General features: G+C 42.8%; 1 protein-coding gene and 1 pseudogene across 1 annotated transcript in view; both read right to left on the bottom strand.

Moving 5' to 3' along the window:
• BAIAP2L1 (BAR/IMD domain containing adaptor protein 2 like 1) overlaps positions 1 to 15,230 on the bottom strand; it is a 94,867-nt gene that overhangs the window by 39,634 nt on the left and 40,003 nt on the right.
• LOC116741050 lies at positions 10,585 to 10,692 on the bottom strand (annotated as a pseudogene).

Raw genomic sequence — 15,230 nt, 5'->3', positions numbered from 1 at the left:
GCGTATGTAAGAATGCTTTTAAAAATAAAATATTACTATTATCCTAACAACAGGACTTAAATCTCAATGGGAATTATCACTAGAAAACCTTCTGGATATTTTAAAATCAAGTCTTTTCAGTTAGGTATAGAGCAAATGCAATCCCACAATACCAGCGATCAAGTCTTCTCAATACCTAAGGTAATACCTAGTAGAGATGTCCCCTCAGAAAATTATAACCAAGTATTATGTCAAGGAGGGTGGAGATTCAGGGCTTAGGTGATAATTCTGTCATTAGATTGATTCAGGAAGCAAACTGAATGTTTATTATCCACTTCATTTTTGATTAGCAATTAAACTAATTTAGCCTACCTGCTACACATAAGTGCTGTCAAGTTAAACAAAGTACAGGATTTGCAATGAAAATATTTCCCAAGTTGGATTTTAATGTACTACTCTTCTTTTACCTAAAAGAACAATGTGAATTTGTTCAAGTGTATCAATTATATCACACAAATAATTTATCAATTTTGCATCCATATACAGATTATAAGCAGTTGTCTTCTTTACGTGTGAATGTAAAATACAGCATTAAAAGATGAAAAGTTTTCCATAAGTTATTACACCAAGTGAGGTAAATTAACATTAATTATTTATTCTCTTTTCATCGATTAGTAGATTAAGGTTAAAATACAACCATTTTGATGCCAACAAAAATGAGAGCAGGTGTGCATTATCAATAATGAATGAAGCTGACAACCAGTTAGTCTTACGGAATCACTAATTAACTGCAGGCATTTTCATTGAAGCTTGAAAAATGCTACATCTGAAAAAATTTTAGGTTCTTTAAAATTATTAAAACAGGACCCCCAAACACAAAGATGAGGACAATACACAGGTAGAGGAGGCACTAAGAGACAGTTTCCGTCCAGTATTGCTGAGTAAAACCATCTTAAATTTTTAAGTGAAGAAATTTTTCAAAAGACTATGGTTTTTTATTGTTTTCTTTTAAGGCAACCAGTTCTAATTAGGCAAGTTTAAAAACACAAAACTGGGCTACTGCTCCCAACTTTTGGATGGAAAGACATTAATCTAAAACCATACTCCCCATGTGGATGTTGGTCAGTCCTATGATGACGTGAATTTAAGGGAGATTCCACAAAATCCAAAATCTATTTTATTATATCTCTTGCTCCGAAGGGACAACTGAGCAAACAGGATAACTTGGTGCTTTCACAGTTCAAAAGTATTCCTCACCTTCTTCTACTTCAGACGGCAAGATGACAACTGTATGATCCTCATGGACAGCTTACAGGTGTCAAGTCCTTGCCTTGTGCCAAGCACGGTGCTAGCTGCCTTACAGAAATGGCCTCATTTAGTCCTCACAGCCCAAGAAGAAGTAGCTCTATTATCTCACGATACAGAAGGGGAAGCTGAGACTTTGAGAGGTTAGATGATTTTTCCCCAAATTACAAAAGTACTAAAGGTGGTGGGGCTGGAATTTGAACTCATGTCCGACCCTGAGCCTGTGCTCTTAACTACTTTGCATCCTCACTCAAATATGCAAAAGGAATTTGATTTTCCCTACCGGGTACCCTAGGACAGAATGATGCCCAGTATGTGTGAATTACAGGGACAGGCATGTGTACCCAACATCCACCAGAACACTTTAATTATTAGGCTGTTTTAAAATGGAACAGGCTACCTCTGGGGGGGACAGTAACACAGAGGCACAGACGCACTGGGTGAGGGCCGGCCTGGCTGCTTGAAGCCATTTCGGCTCAATGTTTGGTTTGTGCAGGAAGTAAAAACCAAAGTAGTAGGACTGAATCCCCAGGCAGCCCATGACAATCAACCTCCCCACACCTGTCACAGCCCAAACACACCACACACACAGGCCCTAACTCCAAGTCAAACAGAGTGGTCGATGGCCACCTTGCCTGATGCAACCTAAACTTTTGAAACAAACTAAAAAAATGCTTTAGGAAAGGAACTAGGGAGGCATAAAAAGATGATGATCCACTGCAAAACGGCAGGGAACCCCACAGCCTGCAGTACAGCTACACTGGGGAAGAGCGCTCACAAAAGGGCTGGGCTGCCAGCCCGACTGGCACGTTTCCTGTGCTGTGAGGCTTTATGTGGGGTGGGGAGGGCTGGTCCCTGCATCCCTGGTTCATCTGTATGATGGGACATGTAAACAAACAGCCCCTGATACGACCTGGCGAGAATCAAATGAGAACACAGAGGTGAAGCATCTGACTCGCTGTGATGCTTATAACTGTTGGTTTCCTTGCGACTGAGGGAAGCCACAGGGCACACTGAGAGAGCGAAAGAGGGCCCGTCTTGCCCACGGGGATAAAAAGCTACTCGTTCAATGAACTCCTGACCTACGTTTCCAGCTGCTGCCTCAACATTTCCGCTTGGTCTAACAGGCATCCCAAACCTAAGACATCTACGAACAAACCCTGACCCCTCATCCACCACACCCTCTCACAGCTGGCGGCCAGTGTACAGCAAGCCCACTGCCTCTCCCTTCAATCCCAGGCCGACTCAGCGTTCTGGCTCACCTGCACTGGGACAACAGCCTCCCAGCCCGTGTCCCTGGCTCCCACCCTTCTACAGCCTATTCTTTGAGCAGAGCCAGGAAGAACCTTGCCACTCCGGAGTCCAAAGCCTTCTGAGGCCCCTCACCCTCACCTCAGGTCAAAAGGCAACGTTCTTACCATGACCCACAAGGCCCCACAGAGCCTGGTCCCACCCGTGCAGCCCACCTCCAGCCCTCATCCCCTCCCTCCCCCCATCCTGACTGCACCTCAACTGACCAGCTTCCCAACTGGGACCCAAGCTCACCAGGCCTCAGGAACGCTGCACTTGCCGGCCTCCGCGGAACGGTCTCCTGGGACCGCCATCTCCCTTCCTGACTTTATGTCCCTGACGCCCCACCCAACCAGCTGCGCTCACCCCTTTCCTCCATCAGTGGCCCTTCGCCTCATTACTGCCCGGCAAATTAGACCTGTTTACCACCCACTAGAACGCAAGTTTCCCAAGAGCAGGGACTTGTACGTATTGATTATCCCTAAGTGATCAGAACAACGCCTAGCAGAGATGCTCACTGAATTGAGCATACTGTTATTTAAATGAGGAAAGAAAAACTACTGTAATCCCTTGATTACTGAATATTTGGTTTTATGTGCTTTTCAGAAAACCACAGAAGGACTTTTTTGTTTAGTTAAAGGACAATTTTTCACAAGAGCAAAGAAGAACAAACCCTGTAGTCATCCCACTACCACAATGCTCACCCTCCTCCCCAGCACTGGGACTCCACCTCCGTGCCAACAGAGGAAAATTTAAAGCAGTGAAATGTAGGCAGCCATCAAAATGATGAGTAAATGGATTACTCATGATTCAAAGAAATATGTGTGGAATGTTAAGTTAAAAAAGCAGTGCCCCCTCAATGTGCACTGCAGCACTCTTTACAATAGCCAAGACATGGAAACAACCTAAGTGTCCACTGACAGATGAATGGATAAGAAGATGTGGTATATATCAATATATACAACGGAAAATTACTCCACCATTAAAAAAAAGGGAATGAAACAATGCCATTTGCAGCAACATGGATGAACCTAGAGATTATCATACTAAATGAAGTAAGTCAGACAAAGACAAATATCATACGATATCACTTATATGTAGAATCTAAAAAAATTATACAAATGAATTTATTTAAAAAACAGAAATAAGACTACAGACATAGAAAACAAATTTATGGTTACCAAAGGGGAAAGCAAGGAGAGGGATAAACTAGTAGTCTAGGGATTAGCAGATACAAACTACTATATATAAAATATAGGTACTACTGTATATAGCACACCAAACTATATTCAATATCTTGTAATAAACTGTAATGGAAAAGAATCTGAAAAAGAATATATATATATATATGACTGAATCACTTTGCTGTACACCACAAAATAATGCAACATTATAAATCAGCTATACTTTGATTAAAAAAAAAAAGCAGTGCCCAAGATAGTTTATATAGCCACGGGTTTTAATTATTTTAAAACAGATATTTTAAAATAATAAGGAAAGAAACTGTTTTCTTAGGTTCATTTTTCAGCAAAAGCATTAATTTTTTAAAAAACTTGAAGTGTATTTTAATACTCATTATAAAACAAGTTCTAAACTTCCTAGAGGATTCATAAGTTGTTTTAAAGTATTAATATGAACGTGGAAAGTTTGGCAGGATTGAGTAGAGAATAAAAGTGAGATATTAAAAACATTAATCATACATATATGAAGAGAAAAAAAGAAACCTTAGTATGTCACCAAGTTTCTACTGTTATAAAAATGGAAGCTGCTATCAGCTATGGCTTTGAGTTATAAATACCCGAGACATATACACATATTAGCTTCACTGCACTCAAGAGTTACAGGAATAGACTTAATCTGGACACTAAGAGTCCAGTTTTTAGTTGTAAAGAGCATGCCATTTAATTTGCCTTTTTAGTCATCTCATAATTTTTATCTTTGAACTCATGCTCCTAAAATATTAGTCAGCTTTTAATAATGCAAAACCTTTTAGTCCTAATAATATTCTTACTTCAATTTGAAATGAGACATACAAACACAGAATCTGTAGCCTATCACTCAAAGTAATAAGGCTCCAATTCTAACCTACACTCACAATCCTCTCCATGAACCCTGAATCCCAGGCAAACTGAAATATCCCCTGTCCCCTCCACCTGCTCCCTCCACCAGAAACCAACCCCTTCCTACTCAGGATTACAGCATCCCACGACTCAGTCTGTCTCTACCTCCTCTACCTGCATGTGGGTGTGATTGCCTCCTCCCATGAAGTCCGGTAGCCTTTGTACCTTTTACTCTTGCACTGGGTCCTGTATTAAAGCTATGTACGTATATATTTTCATAATCTCTCTTACTAAGCTGTAGATACCCTGAAGGTGGGGACCAAGTTTATTAATGCTGTAAATGACAGTCATGGTTTCAAGAAAGCCCAGAAAAACCTGATTCATAGAGTTAGAATGCAAAGAGCCCAACACCCTTATCTGATACACTCATTTAGCCCATCAACAAACATTTCTAAGCTCATCCTAGAGCTTACTTCTCACTGAAAGTTTCACTGAGCAGGGCAGTGGTGGCACATTTGTTGTAACTGCTGCCATCTCCCCCTCTGGAACCTCCCTAGAGCAGGCACTGCTAAAGGACCATCAGGATACCTCCCCCAGCCTCAGAATCCTTCTTGAGACATTGCTGCAAGCATAGCAGTTCATAGCTCCTTTGCAGGTTTTACAGGAGGACTTGTTCCAAGGCCATTTTCTATACTGAACCAAATGCCGGCTTCCTGTCACTTCCTCCCACTGGATTTCAGGAACAATACACGAGTGACTACACCCTTCTGTTGCACACCCTGTCTTCCAAGATTTTAAAGACTACTTTTGTAATTTTGTTCCCTGTGTAGAAATCCAACTTTTGTGGAGTCCTCTTTAAGGAGTACAAAATCACAAAATTCAAAATTAAGTACAAGGTTTTAAAAGATGTCGTGAAACTGAGAGGCCTTAAAGCTTAAACTCGGAGTCTGTGGGAAACCCTGCACTCACCATGGAATCACCAACTGGAATTTAACCCCAGCTTCACTCCCTAACTACTTGTGCGAAGCTAGGCAAGTTATTTAACCTAAGTTTTCGTTTCCTTGTTTATAAAATGGGAATGATACCTCCTTCCTCAGAGGACTGCTATGAGAATTACATGAGACTCTTGAATTTCCATTAACAGCCAACAAAATTCATTAAAGTTTTTTTATATTGAAGTATAATTAACATATCATATTGTATTAGTTTCAGGTGTACAAAATGATACAATGTTTGTGTACACTTGCAAAACAATCACCACAAGAAGTCGTTACCACCTGTTACCATACAATGTTACCAAAACATTTTGTGTGTGTGTGATGAGAATTTTTAAGTTATACTCTCTTGGCAACTTTCAAATATGCACTACAATATTATCGACTATAGTCATCATGCTGTACATTACATCCCAATGACTTATTTTATAACTGGAAGTGTGCACCTCAAAATTCATTTACTGTGTAATTCATTCACTGTGTAATTCATTCTGAGTCGGGTGGGGCCAACTAAAACCCTTCACAGGGGCTGGGAAAATGTGTACCACTAGCCTCTTGAATCATTACAGTGTCTATTATATTGTTTTTAGTATGAATTAATTAGGATATCCCATATATTGGGGACTTCTCAGAAGTGGCATACTTATTTTTGGGAGGTTCTTTGGTGGTAGAATACACATAACCTAAATTTACCAATAGTGACATTTAGTACATTCACAATGTTGTACAACCATCCACACTATCCCAGTTCAAAATTTCACTACCTGAAAAGGAAACCTGTACCCATCAAGTAGTTATTCCCCATTCTCCCCTCTCCCCAGCCCCCGGCAATCACCAATCTGCTTTTGTGTCTTACGAATTTGCTCTAGAACTTTTGTATGAATGGAATCTTACAATATGTGGCCTTTTAATCTGGCTTCTGTTCACTTGGCATGTTTTCAAGGTTCATCCATGTTGTAGCATGTGTCAGTACTTCATTCTTATGACTGAATAACACCCCTACAGTATGGATATACTATATTTTGTCTATCAATTCATCAGCTGCTGGACATTTGGGTTGTCTCCACCTTGTGCCCTGCTGGGAATAATGCTAAGATTTTGTATGAGCATATGTTTCATTTCTCTTGAGGAGACATCTAACGAATGGAATTGCCAGGTCATAAGGTAACTGTATTTTGAGAAAACTGACAGACTCTTTTCCAATGCAGCTGCTCCATTTTACATTCCCACCAGCAATGCACAAGGTTCCCATTTCTCTACATCTCTGCCAACACATGCTATTGTCTCTTTGATTACAGCTGCTGTGGGGTGTGAAGTGGTATCTCATGTGGTTATGATGTACAAATCCTAATGGCTAATGGTGTTGACCATCTTTTCATGTGCTCCTTTGTCATCCTTACTTTTTTTTCCCTTCAATTGAGGGATAGCTGATTTACACTGGCATCCTTACTTTTAATAATTTTAAGGCATCCAGACCAGGAAAGAGTACCTAAGGAAGTGCATTTACTTCCAAGTGGCTGAAGACCAAAAACATTCAGAACCCCATGTGCGTTAACAAGGAATCTACCGCGTCCCCCCCCGCCAAGGCTGTCACTCTCCTGCAGCACGCCATGTGCTTAGGAACATGTGCCGGCAGGGTCAAGGCAGGCCTCACCCGCACCACGATTCCAACTACACCTGTCTCCGCCGTGTCCCTCTCCCTTTACTTCGTTGTCCTCCCCCCTCAACCTACTGCAGGGGCCATACCCTTTGCTGTGTCTGGTGCCTCTGACCAGAGACACTCTTTCTTGCTGTGAAGTCCCTTCCCCTATTTGTGTGTTAGAACTTTGTGTTTTTGTTTGACTCCTAATTTCAGGCCCAGCATAGTGCCATGAATAGAGTAAGACATTTGTGAGAGGGCATTTGTGAGAGGATGCGGGTAGCTCTCATGACTGACGTGAATGACGACAGAGGCGGTCACGAGGCAGAGCCCTCAGGCCCCTGCCTCATGGAGACCTGGACAGTTGCTGCGGCCCCCTGACCGCTGTTCTTTGGCCACAGCTGAGAGCCTGAGAATAAGGAGTCCTAGCCTCTCCCCATCCGGAATTGACAGGACACATGATATCCTTTGAGGAGAAAAAGACCAATTTAAATAATTGTGAAAACTGGGTTTAAACAAGATAATTTTCCCTTCACACACTTTAAAATTCAAAGATTTAAGAGAACGGGCAAGTATCATAAAGTGCATTGAAAAATAGGTAATGACATTTCAGACTGACATTCAGGATGTGCCCATCATGCCGTCGTCAGGAAGCATTAAATGTTAAAATGACTCATCTTGATTTGACATCTTAGCTTTTATACCTGTAGTTTTTACTAATTATAATACATCATCTGCACGTATGGTTACTTCAAAGCTGGGAGAAGGAATGCTTTTCTTATAATGACTTCTGTAGGGAGGTACAATTTACAACACAGAACATCCTCTCACAGTTTTAGAAATTTATATAAACTTATACCAATATGCCTAGATGATATATGGACTTATATGGTATGTGCTTATATAGATGTTATAAATTATACATTTATAAATTATAAGCCTATCTTTCTCTACAGTTAGATCTTTTTTTGCTCCCAAAGAGGTGTCACCTGAAAATTGAAATGGCAAGTCATTTGCAAAGTTGGAATAAATGGTCATATAATAAATGCTCCTAATACAAAATACAAACTCTTGATTATATCTGATAAAAACACAAAATACAGAATCATACTCACATGATGAATCAGTTTCAGACTATATGATGGTTCACTATTTAACACAACCCTTTATCTGCTGAACTATAATGGACAGGACAATCTGACTGCCATAAAATAAATCACATGAGAAAAAGCCCATCTTTTCGACATGTAGAAAATTAAATCAGCGTAACAGGCCACACAGCTGGCAGACTACCTGAGCTCAAATTAACCAGCCGTTAACCAGCTGGGTGACTTTGGCAGTTATTTAACTCTCTTTGAACCCCAGTTTCCTCATCTGTAAAATGAAGTATAATAATAGTACCCACACTTCAGAGAGCTATCACGATGAGTACAGGAGTTAATATGCATACGTCGGGTACAATGTTAACCAAATAAAATAAATTCCCTACTAACTGTTTCCTATTTTTGCGGAAAGGATTTTAATCTCTTTAAGTGAGCCTCGTGCGTCCCTGGTGGCGCAGTGGTTGAGAGTCCGCCTGCCGATGCAGGGGACACGGGTTTGTGCCCGGGTCCGGGAGGTTCCCGCATGCCGCGGAGCGGCTGGGCCCGTGAGCCATGGCCGCTGAGCCTGCGCGTCCGGAGCCTGTGCTCCGCAACGGGAGAGGCCACAACAGTGAGAGGCCTGCGTACCGCAAAAAAAAAAAAAAAAAAAAAAGTGAGCCTCACCTGCAACTAAAAGATAAATGGTTTTGGTCAACAACAACTGCTTTGACTCAACTTAGCTCTCTCATTGACTCTGGCATGAATTCTTTTATTTTATCTAGACCTTAGGAATCTATTCATGATATTTCTCTGAATGAATAACATTTAAAAAATTTTTCACGTATTGTTTTCTCCTCTTTTTTTTTTTTATTTTTTATTTTGCGGTACGCAGGCTTCTCTCTGTTGTGGCCTCTCCCGTTGCGGAGCACAGGCTCCGGACGCGCAGGCTCAGCGGCCATGGCTCACGGGCCCAGCCGCTCCGCGGCATGCGGGAGCCTCCCGGACCGGGGCACAAACCCGTGTCCCCTGCATCGGCAGGCGGACTCTCAACCACTGCGCCACCAGGGAAGTCCTTTCTGCTCTTATTTTAAGACCCAAGACTGTCAGGTTGGATTTTGAGTGTCAACAAGACAAAACTGTAATAATATATATTGTTTAATTGCATGACCAAATGAACACTCTATCAATAACAAAAGAAAACCTATGATTTCTAGGTTCCCTGATGTGAGGAGATAAATCTTCTGTTGTGATCAATTTAAGAAACTGGCCCAAACAATTTAACAGATGATTCACAAATAATGTGGGGCTTCCTGGTGGTGCAGTGGTTAAGAATCCACCTGCCAATGCAGGGGACACGGGTTCAAGCCCTGGTCCGAGAAGATCCCACATGCCACGGAGCAGTTAAGCCCGTGTGCCACAATTACTGAGCCTGTGCTCTAGAGCCTGCATGCAACAACTACTGAGCCCGCGTGCTGCAACTACTGAAGCCCGCACACCTAGAGCCCGTGCTCTGCAACAGGAGAAGCCACCACAATGAGAAGCCGACGCACCACAAGGAAGAGTAGCCCCCGCTCGATGCAACTAAAGAAAGCCTGGGCACCACAACGAAGACCCAATGCAGCCATACATACATGCATGCATACATACATACATAAATAATGTAATAGCTGGCTGAATTGGAACATAATAACACAGTCTAAATTTATGTAATGCTGAGGTCCTTATACCTCACAGGAAATTTGTCAACTCCCTGAAGAAAGTCCCTGTTATTCCTTGAGAAATAAGTGAGAACAAGCTTTATTTTTCTATGGTTTAGAGATGAAAAAACTGGTTCAAAAAGTTTCTTTTGAAGATTAGTTTGCCAAAATATTTTCCCCTGACCATTTCTGTTTTCCCCTTTCCACCAATTTCCACATTTCCTAAGTCTTAAAAAATAAACGTCATTTGATTTAGGGGGCAAAAACTGGAAGCTTTAGACAAATTTCAGTTTCCTCTTTTAAATGAGCACTGTTCCTTGAGTTGAACTGTGTATCTGTGATAAGGATTTATGTGCATAGCTACAGGTACACACCCTGACGACCTGAGTCACATGAATTATTATTCATATGACTTACTATTTAACAAACACAGTGGATTAAAATATTTTACCTGCCAAATCCTGACTACAGAGCTCTGGTCTTTGGCTTTGCATTTGTCTGTTCGTTTGTTTCTCCCAACAGGGCAAGGCGGTGTCGCCCCAGAGCTGCTTACATGCTGTGGTTATTGGGATCATGCTGTTAATGTGTGTTAAACCCAAGCACTTAGTAACAGACTACAGGAATGATCCTGGAAAGTATAGTCTTAAACCCAAGCACTTAGATCGCAGATGCTAAGGAGCTGCTTTTTCTTTGGAGAAAGGGATATCAAATCCCTCACACGATGGCTCTGTCCTGAGTGACTTAAGCAACTGGATGACCCTAAAGGCTTTCTGCTGTCAAGTAAGGGCCTGCAAGGGGGCCGGGTTGTAAACAGTTCAGGTCTCCTCTGTTGCAACCGCTTAGCTCTGCCAGTGTAGCTGCAGACAACACATGAACAAGTGGGCACGGTCGTGTCCCAATAAAATTTTAGTTTCAAATCGGTGCTGGCCAGCCCCTTGGCTCTTGTTTGCTCAGTTAAGGTACAACTGATAAAAGGTGATGCTTTAACAAAGCGAATTTGAAGGCTACTTCAAAATATATGCTAATTCTTACTGTAATTGTCTAGTGGTTCAGCGCATTTAGCATAAAAATGACTAAAATTTGGCAGTTCTCTTGAATCATTAGAATTTTCCTATTACTTTCAATTATAGTTGAGAAAAAGCAATGACACATTTCCTCAATATTCTCTATAATAGGAGAACAGACTCTATTCATAAAGGACCTTTTGTTTTCAAGAGCAAACCGTTAGGAATGACTCCTGGGAAAAGGATGTGTATCTAGCCTATTTATAGAAAATTAAAACCTGCCATTATTTAAGTTTTAGATAATTAGAAGAGCTTACAAATTTTAGACATTTAAAGATATTTTCCATAAAGTCTGAGTCACTTTCCCTGCAAAACTGGCAGAATACCTTTATTAGTATGGATATGACAGAAAATAAAGGAGCATTTCATTTGCACATTCTAAATATTTTACAAGAATTTTATCAAATGGTAAGTCATATTCCATCAACTATTTTTATTTTCTAAGAATTAAACATATTTAAATGAGAGAAGCTCCACCATTGCTTGGCATTTCTACTTTTCATTTCTTGGTGACTTCCAATGGCAAAACTTTTACACCTCCATAGGTGACCCCAACATGGAAGAGAACAATGAGATGACAATAATAAAACCCATACAGAAATATTTCCACATGAATGAGAATCAAGAGGCACAATAAAGCATCAGCAGAATTAGACTGTCAAGAACTTCAAACTGGGACTTCCCTGGTGGCGTGTTGGTTAAGAATGCCTGCCAATGCAGGGGACATGGGTTCGAGCCCTGGACCTGGAAGATCCCACATGCCACGGAGCAACTAAGCCCACGTGCCACAACTACTGAGCCTGTGCTCTAGAGCCCGCGAGCCACAACTACTGAGCCCGCATGCCACTACTACTGCAGCCTGCGTGCCTAGAGCCCATGCTCTGCAACAAAGAGAAGCCACTGCAATGAGAAGCCCGCATACCACAACAAAGAGTAGCCCCCACTTGCCGCAACTAAAGAAAGCCCACACACAGCAATGAAGACCCAACGCAGCCAATAAAGAAAGAAAGAACTTCAAACTGCATTGATAATAAAAAGAATCAGGGGGGACCTTGAAGATGGCGGAAGAGTAAGACGCGGAGATCGCCTTCCTCCCCACGGATACACCAGAAATACATCCACACGTGGAACAACTCCTACAGAACTCCTACTGAAGGCTGGCAGAAGACCTCAGACCTCCCAAAAGGCAAGAAACTCCCCACGTAACTGGGTAGGGCAAAAGAAAAAAACAGAGACAAAAGAATAAGGACGGCACCTGCACCAGTGGGAGGGAGCTGTGAAGGAGGAAAAGTTTCCACACACTAGGAAGCCCCTCCGCGGGCGGAGACTGCGGGAGGCAGAGGGGGGAGTTTCGGGACCGCGGAGTGGTGCACAGCGACGGGTGCGGAGGGCAAAGCGGGGAGATTCCTGCACAGACGATCGGTGCTGACCGGCACTCACCAACCCGAGTGGCTTGTCTGCTCACCCGCCGGGGCGGGCGGGGCTGCGAGCTGAGGCTCGGGTTTTGGTTTTGGACGGAGCTCAGGGAGAGGACTGGGGTTGGCGGCTTGAACATAGCCTGAAGGGGTTAGTGCACCACGACTAGCCGGGAGGGAGTTCGGGGAAAAGCCTGCACCGGCCGAAGAGGCAAGAGACTTTTTCTTCCCTCTGTGTTTCCTGGTGCGCGAGGAGAGGGGTTTAAGAGCGCTGCTTAAAGGAACTCCAGAGACGGCGCGAGCCGCGGCTGAGGCGCGAGCCCCCGAGACGGGCGCGAGCGCGGCTGAAAGCGCAAACCCCAGAGACGGGCGGGAGACGCTAAGGCTGCTGCTGCCGCCACCAAGGGGCCTGTGTGCGAGCACAGGTCACTCTCCACACCCCTCTTCCGCGGAGCCTGTGCAGCCCGCCACTGCCAGGTTCCCGGGATCCAGGGACAACTTCCCCGGGAGTACGCACGGCGGGTCTCAGGCTGGTGCAACATCACGCCGGCCTCTGCCGCAACGTCACGCTGCCTCTGCAGCCGCAGGCCCGCCCCGCACGTAGTGCCCCTCCTACCCCCATCCCCCAACCCCCGGCCTGAGTGAGCCGGAGGCCCCGAATCAGCGGCTCCATTAACCCCGTCCTGTCTGAGCGAAAAAACAGACGCCCTCCAGCGACCTACACGCAGAGGCAGGGCCAAATCCAAAGCTGAGCTCCTGTGAGCTGTGAGAACAAAGAAGAGAAAGGGAAATCTCTCCCAGCAGCCACAGAAGCAGCGGATTAAAGCTCCACAATCAACTTGATATACCCTGCATCTGTGGAATACCTGAATAGACAAGGAATGATCCCAAATTGAAGAGGTGGAATTTAGGAGCGAGATCTATGATTTTTTTCCCTTTTCCTCTTTTGTGAATGTGTACGTGTATGCTTCTGTGTGAGATCCTGTCTGTATACTCTTGCTTCCACCATTTGTCCTAGGGCTCTATCCGTCCATGACTTTTTTTAAAAATTCTTTTTTCTTAATAATTAAGTTTAATTGTAATAACTTTATTATACTTTACCTTCGTTCTTTCTTTCCTTCCTTCCTTCCCACCTTTAGACAACGAATCACCCCAAATTGAGGAGGTGGCTCAGGGAGCAGGATTTATGATTTTTCCCCCTTTAACCTCTTTTTGTGAAGGTGTATGTGTATGCTTCTGTGTAAGATTTTCTCTGTATAGCTTTGCTTCCAACATTTGTCCTAAGGTTCTATCCGTCCCTTTTTTTTTTTTCTAAATATTTTTTAATTCAATAACTATATTATACTTTATTTTATTTTTACTGTATCATCTTTCTTTCTGTCTTTTTTTCCTTCCTTTCCTCCTTTCCTTCTTTCTTTCCTTCTTTGCTTCTTTCTTCCTTCCTTCCTTTCCTCCTTTCCTTCTTTCTTTACTCATACTTCTACTAATTCTCCCTACTTTTTCTCCCTTTTATTCTGAGCTGTGTGGATGAAAGGCTCTTGGTGCTCCAGCCAGGAGTCAGTGCTCTGCCTCTGAGGTAGGAGAGCCAACTTCAGGACACTGGTCAACAAGAGACCTCCCAGCTCCACATAATATTAAACGGTGGAAATATCCCAGAGACCTCCATCTTAACACCAGCACCCAGCTTCACTCAACGACAGCAAGCCACAGTGCTGGACAACCTATGCCAAACAACTAGCAAAACAGGAACACAACCCCACCCATTAGCAGAGAGGCTGCCTAAAATCATAATAAGGCCACAGACACCCCAAAACACACCACCAGACGTGAACCTGCCCACTAGAGAGACAAGATCCAGCCTCATCCAGCACAAAACAGGCACTAGTCCCCTCCACCAGGAAGCCTACACAACCCACTGAAACAACATTAGCCACTGGAGACAGACATCAAAAACAACGGGAACTACGAAAGTGCAGCCTGCAAAAAGGAGACCCCAAACACAGTAAGATCAGCAAAATGAGAAGACAGAAAAACACACAGCAGATGAAGGAGCAAGATAAAAACCCACCAGACCTAACAAATGAAGAGGAAATAGGCAATCTACCTGAAAAAGAATTCAGAATAACGATAGTAAGGATGATCCGAAATCTTGGAAGTAGAATGGACAAAATGCAAGAAACAGTTAACAAGGACCTACAAGAACTAAAGATGAAACAAGCAACGATGAACAATGCAATAAATGAAATTAAAATCACTCTAGATAGGATCAATAGCAGAATAACTGAGGCAGAAGAACGGATAAGTGACCTGGAAGATAAAGTAGTGGAAATAACTACTGCAGAGCAGAATAAAGAAAAAGAATGAAAAGAACTGAGGACAGTCTCAGAGACCTCTGGGACAACATGAAACGCACCAACATTCGAATTATAGGGGTTCCAGAAGAAGAAGGAAAGAAAGAAAGGGACTGAGAAAATATTTGAAGAGATTATAGTTGAAAACTTCCCTAATATGGGAAAGGAAATAGTTAATCAAGTCCAGGAAGCACAGAGGGTCCCATACAGGATAAATACAAGGAGAAACACGCCAAGACACATATTAATCAAACTGTCAAAAATTAAATACAAAGAAAGCATATTAAAAGCAGCAAGGGAAAAACAACAAATAACACACAAGGGAATCCCCATAAGGTTAACAGCTGATCTCT

This window comes from Phocoena sinus, chromosome 15 (assembly GCF_008692025.1).
Source record: "Phocoena sinus isolate mPhoSin1 chromosome 15, mPhoSin1.pri, whole genome shotgun sequence".
In the NCBI taxonomy this organism is placed as follows: domain Eukaryota; kingdom Metazoa; phylum Chordata; class Mammalia; order Artiodactyla; family Phocoenidae; genus Phocoena; species Phocoena sinus.
Note: the sequence above shows the minus strand (reverse complement) of the source record. Positions and strands in the feature narration are given on the sequence as shown.